This window comes from Chenopodium quinoa, unplaced genomic scaffold (genome assembly GCF_001683475.1).
Source record: "Chenopodium quinoa cultivar QQ74 unplaced genomic scaffold, ASM168347v1, whole genome shotgun sequence".
NCBI classification, from domain to species: Eukaryota; Viridiplantae; Streptophyta; class Magnoliopsida; order Caryophyllales; family Amaranthaceae; genus Chenopodium; species Chenopodium quinoa.
In genome coordinates, this window is record NW_018742980.1 from 52,543 (window position 1) to 58,764 (window position 6,222).

A 6,222-nucleotide genomic window follows, 5' to 3' on the forward strand; every position below is an offset into this window, starting at 1 on the left:
TTCACTCTTTCATTATATTATTTATATATCACGTTTCATTTCATTATAAAAAAAATACTATAATATGGTCATATTTTGCCTACATGCAGTATACAAAATATTTTATTTTTGTTTGTTTAAAATAAAATATAGTGTTAAATTATAAATAATAATGAAATTATCATGCATGGCACGGGACCTAACGTAGTTAATCTTATAAGATTAAAATGAAAAATGAATAAGAGGAGGAAGAGAGGAAAGTGACGGCTGGTGTAGGAAATGAGAAATGATGTATGAGCTTAGGATTTTTTTTTTTTTTACTTACTTATTTAGGAAAATTTGCCATGAATCATACCACCTTTACATGGTTTTCCAAAAATGAAACGACCTTTAAATTATTCAAAATGGAACGACCTTTGACACACATTTGATATAACTCATGACCTGTTGGTAACCTGTTTAATAGGTTACATGTGACACGTGTCACAATATCACGAGCCATTTTTTAAAATATTTTTTTAAAAAAATGTAAATAAAACCCTTAAAATTAAATTAAAAAACTAAAACCCCCCCTTACCTAGCCCCTCCCCCTTTCACCGGAAACCATCAGCCCCCCTCCCTTTCTCGTCGACCACCTCCCCCACCAGACCACCCCCACCTGAAACCACCCCCTCCGCAGCCCCCATCTTGAAAGGAATGATGTCCTTCGAACAAGTGTATTATTCTGATAGAGGGTTCGGAACTAATTAGGAAAACTAATTATTCAGTGAGGTCAAGTGATCGGAATGCCTAGCTGGAGGCCGCTTCCGTTCAGTAATATTAATATATAATTAATATTATAGATTGCTCTAGACTAAACCCTTCGGGTCACACCCAGTCGTATAACCAACCCAAGGTGACAAATTAATCCGGAGGATTAAATAAGTCGATAGAGATTTTATGAACTAAGACGTCGGGTTTCGAGCTTAGAGCGTTGAAGTCGAGCGTCGAACGTCGAGTCGTTTCAAGGAATCGACGAGACGAGAAAATAAGTCAAATGGCAAGTCATCGCAAAAGACCTAGCCTCGGGTTGGCCTAGCCAATTGAGGACAAGGCAACATTAGCTAGCATGGCTGCTAGCCATGGACTAGCCTCGGCCGCAAGCCTAGTAGCCATGGTTAGTCCATTGCTAGCAGCTAGCTAGCAGCGCATGGCCTTGCGAGCATTGCTGTGCTAGGCGAGCTAGCAGCGCTAACATCAGCTCGCAAGCATGCGAGCAGGCTAATTCTAGCAGCGCTAGCACTAGCCGCAAGCACGCAAGCAGGCCTAGCACCAGCCCTCTAGCTTTATTTGGTTTAGCCCGGTCTAAGCTACAAGGTAGGGGTCGGTTCGGGTACGAGGGTGTGAGACGTCGGAGGGCTTGCACTTGCGAGTCTCGAGATTTTCCAAGTCCGAGCTTGTGATACGAGCGAAGCACGCGTCAAGGGTGAGCTACTCTTATCCTTTATTTTCTCTCTGTTCCCTTTATGTGTTTATGCTTTCATTAATTGCATGCTATGTTGTTATGTTGTAATTATTATGCATGCATACCTTTTGCGGGTTTTGTTTCCGCGCGGTGTCGGACACCGCAAAACCCAACACATCCGTATTTTCGACCCCCTTGCCCTTCCCTTCCCCATTTCCAACCCCTTCCCCTTACTGAAAACAACACCCCTTCCCAGAAACCGCCTCAAAACCACTTCCCTCCTTCCCTATTGCCGCAAAACCACCTCTCTGAAACCCTAACCTACTAAAAAAGGATGGAGGTTAAGTGAAGGGGGTTGAAATTGAGGATGGGGTGGGGAGTTGGGGTCGTAATTGAGGAGGGGGAAGGGAGGGGGTCAAAATAAGGGACGGGGAGGGAAGTGGGGGTCGAAATCGGGGACGGGAAGGGGAGGGGTGGCCAGAAACAAAAAGGGGAGGGGGGTCGAAAATAGGGATGGGAAGGGGAATGGGGACGCAAACAGGGTTAGGAGGCTGGGGATGGGGGTTTCCGATGGGGGTGGTCTGGTGGAGCGGGGCAGGGAGCTGGGGAAGGGGTGGAACCCGATGAAAAGGGAAAGGGCTGGGTAAAGGGATTTTTTTAAATTTTTTTTGTAAATTTTTTTTTTAATTTTTAATGTTAATTTTTTAAAATTAAAACCATTATTATATAAAAAAAATGTTAAAATAAAAAAAATCTTAACAAATGGCAACACAACACGTGGCTAATGTAACCTGTAAAACAAGTTATCGGTTTTTTGTTCTATTTACAGCAAATGTGTGTCAAAGGTCATTCCATTTTGAAATAATCCAAATGTTGTTCTATTTTTAAAAAACCGCTGAAAGGTGGTGTTATTTTTGGCAAAAATTTTATATAATTTTGATATTGGGCTTGCATATTTGGGCTTACTTACTTACAGGGTACCTTACAGGTTCCAAAATTTTATAACCCGAAACTGAAACCTATTGCAACTGGTTCCCACTTATATTACTCAGACTCAGAACCTGTGATTCTGAGCAAGTTCTGGTTTCGGATCAGGGTATCCTGAATTTTTGCTCACCCCTACATAAATCCATTCTTTTTTTCCCTGTTTATTTTTTTTTTTATTTTTTTTATTATAATTTTAATTTTGTCATTCGTATATGCCAAATAAGTATGCCAAACACATTATTTTTAAATTGATTGATCCATCTATCAAAAAAGTAGAGTACACTTCTATAATTGATTGATCCAAATTTTTGAAGTGTTTTTTTTTAAACAAATAAATTGTTATAAATAACCTTTTAAAGTGATTTTTTGTGAAAAGGTCATTTTATTTAAATTTTTTTTTGACAAAATAGGACTTTAAATGTTTTTTTTTTAATCTTTTTTAAAGGGCACCTCTAGCCATATTTTGAACTTTAACTTGATTTTCCGACGTTAACTTCACGTAATTTTAGCTTTGCCTCGTTTTTCTCCTTCACCCCCCTACCATCATGTCCACCGCCATCCCACCACTATAGTCCGACACCAACCAACCTCCACAACCACACAAAAACCCAACCCCACCACATCCCTTACCTCATCCTCACCTAAACCCACCACGAACTTCCCCGTCACTCTCATGACCACCACACATCTAACCCACAAACTCTCCTCCCATGCATTTTAATCTAGCTTCCCTCTTTTTGGTAACTCTTTCTTTTCTCATCTATCTTAACACAACACTTGTAGCCACTTTATGCGAACCTACTACCTATTAGTGACCTGTCACTAGGGCTGTGCAGCGGTCCAAACCGGACCGGAATGGACTGGAACCCGGAATCGCTTGTTTTTGCGAACCGGGGACCGAATCGTAATCAACCAGTCCATGTTCCGGTAGTCTAGACCTGTTTATTCCGATCCGATCCGGTTTTGGACCGGAATGGACTGGTTATATTCTTTTCTATTCTTTGTTTTGCATTTTAATATCTTTATATATACATCATTTTTTAACGTCTTGTTTTTGTTTGCGTGCTTTACTATTTTGCACCTAAAATTTCTAAATTACAAGTTTTGTACCTGAATTTTTTAGAAATTTAAACATAAAATTTAAAATTTTCACTCAAAAAAAAAATTCATTTTCCGGTCCATTCTGGTCCGGACCGGAATATTCCGGTTTTTATCCGGACTAAACCGAAAACTCAGAATCACCAATTTGTGAGAACCGAAGACCGACCCGGAATCCAACGGTTCGGTCCGATCTCAGCCCGGTTTCCGGTCTCGGTCCTTTTTTGCACACCCCTACCTGTCACTACCAAGCCATTTAGAATTGATGTCCTGAGTTAAGATTTTCGTAATTTATAATTGCATGACATTTTAAATAAAGAAACTTAAAAGTTTCATTTAGATTTGAAATAATAGCATAAATTTAATACTTCGTATAAATTATGCAAGAAATTGAGATAAGAATGTGTGCGTAAGATACATGTATTAATATTTTGGTCCCGCTTAAATTAATATCTGATCCTATATCAATATATTGTTAAAAAATATTACTCTCTCCATTTTTTTTAAATGCATTATTTGGTGATGCATAGAGTTTTAGGGGAGTAATATAATATTATGAGTGAGTGAATAAATTATTATAGTAAAAGTAATATGGGACCATGAAATAGAAAGTATGTGAGAGAATAGGTATTTTTATAATTTAAGTGGAGAGCATGGGAGAGTGAAAAATGATAAAATAATTTAAGTGGAGTTTAAAGTAAGAGAGAAACTAAATTAGTACCCGTGTGATACACGGTAGTAATAATATTTTTCCAATAATTAAGTGTGATATAATATAAAAATGAGGCAACTCATATGGAATAAACAAATGCAATTCATATATAAAAATAATTAATAAAGCAAAAATTAATACAACTACAATTAAGAAAAAAAATTTTATTGTTGTTTAGTTGTGTTGCAAATATTTAAAAGTAGTTTAGATTATATTACATTAATGATGCATATTACTCCCAATAAAACTATACAATCTAGTGACTCTATGACTAACAACTTATTTATAAATGTCTTTTAATAAACATGAAAAATATTAATCAAACAACTGAATAAAATCTACAGTAAAACTATTAGCACAACATACACGTAAATATATAAATTACAAATAATATATCACCTTTAACTTATATCCAATAAAATAATTTCAATGGAAATATATACTTCTCGGATATTAAAGGCAATAATAATCAACATTTAGGCAACACTAACCTATATTATTAATAGTTTGTTTTCTATTTATGAATTGGTACCCTACATTATGTCGTCGCTCTTTGTTATTATATAAAAATGTGTTTGAAGCTATCCAATAATTGTAGTTTGATCATTGTTTGTTTATTTCCTTAAAAATTTATTTATACTCTCTCTGTCCCATATTATAGTTCCTGTTTTTCTATTTTGAAGAACTAAAATGTTTAACCTATTTCTATTTTTGGATAGAATGTAAAGACCATTATACCCTCATTTTTTTTAACTTTATTCATTGTACTTCTTAAATTACCCATATTTTCCACTTGTTTTGTACTTTTTACCACTTTCTCTCTCTAACTTTTGTGTATAGTTGTACTTTTCACCGTTTATGTATTTCATTCACTTTCCCCTCTTTAACTTTTGTCTATAATTGTACTTTGCACTTTTTTCATGTACTTCATCCAGTTTCTCCTCCCATTTCTTAAATACCGTGAAAAAACACAAACATGAACTAAATATTGGGATGGAGGGAGTATATGATAGCTTTTATTGGAAAAAAAAGGATACACAAGAAGATGTCACTTGTCAATAAGTCCGACGTGTCTTTTACTATGCATCTTATTCATAATGTTAAATGTAATAAATTTATTATCTCAATCACATGTTTCAGCAAAAGATAATATTTTTTTTTTGTAATTAGTAAGATAGTAATTTATTTAATTACGTAATACCAAAAAATTGATTGATATTTCACATTTTCCTAGAATAAAAAATATGATATAGTTGTCGAACACAACATTTATTATATAGTAATATGTAATACTCCATTAGTCTAAGAAACAAAATATTAGAGGTATTTCAAAAAAAAATTAAAGTGATGTTTTAAAGTAATTTCTTTAATATCGATTATATGAATCAATTTTATTATTGTTTTTTGGGTAAAATTCAATAATACTCCGTCTAAAAGATGTCTGGCGGTAATAATAGTATCTTGTACTTGAACCAGCAGTGGCTCACTATTTCTATAATTAAAAAAGAGTAAGTATAATATTTTAGGTAAATGAGTGTGGAAGAGTTAAGAATACGAAATAAGAAGAAATACATTTTATGTAAAGATAATATATAAGATTTGGAATAATATTATTATAGTTGTATTATTATTATAGTTGTAGTATATAAATATTTCAAATATAAAAGATTTTTTTTGCTAAAGGGAAGGGAGAGTTTTGGAGGGAAAAATACAACACCAGGAAGTGATACATGTCATTCCCGGTGTCTGTTTTAGTATTATGTTATTGATGATAAAATATAGTATAAAGTTACCAAATATACAAGTGATGCATTTAAAAAACAACACCCATAAAAAGAAAATGATGCATTAAAAAAAACGGAGGGAGTATTGTTGTTCGCTGTAATGCTACTTCGTCATTTAACTTACGCATGCTAAGAGCATTGGTCAGTTGAAAAAAAAAAAAAAAAAACAGTGAGCATTGGTCAATTTTACATCTTATTATTCCTTTCAAATCCTCTAT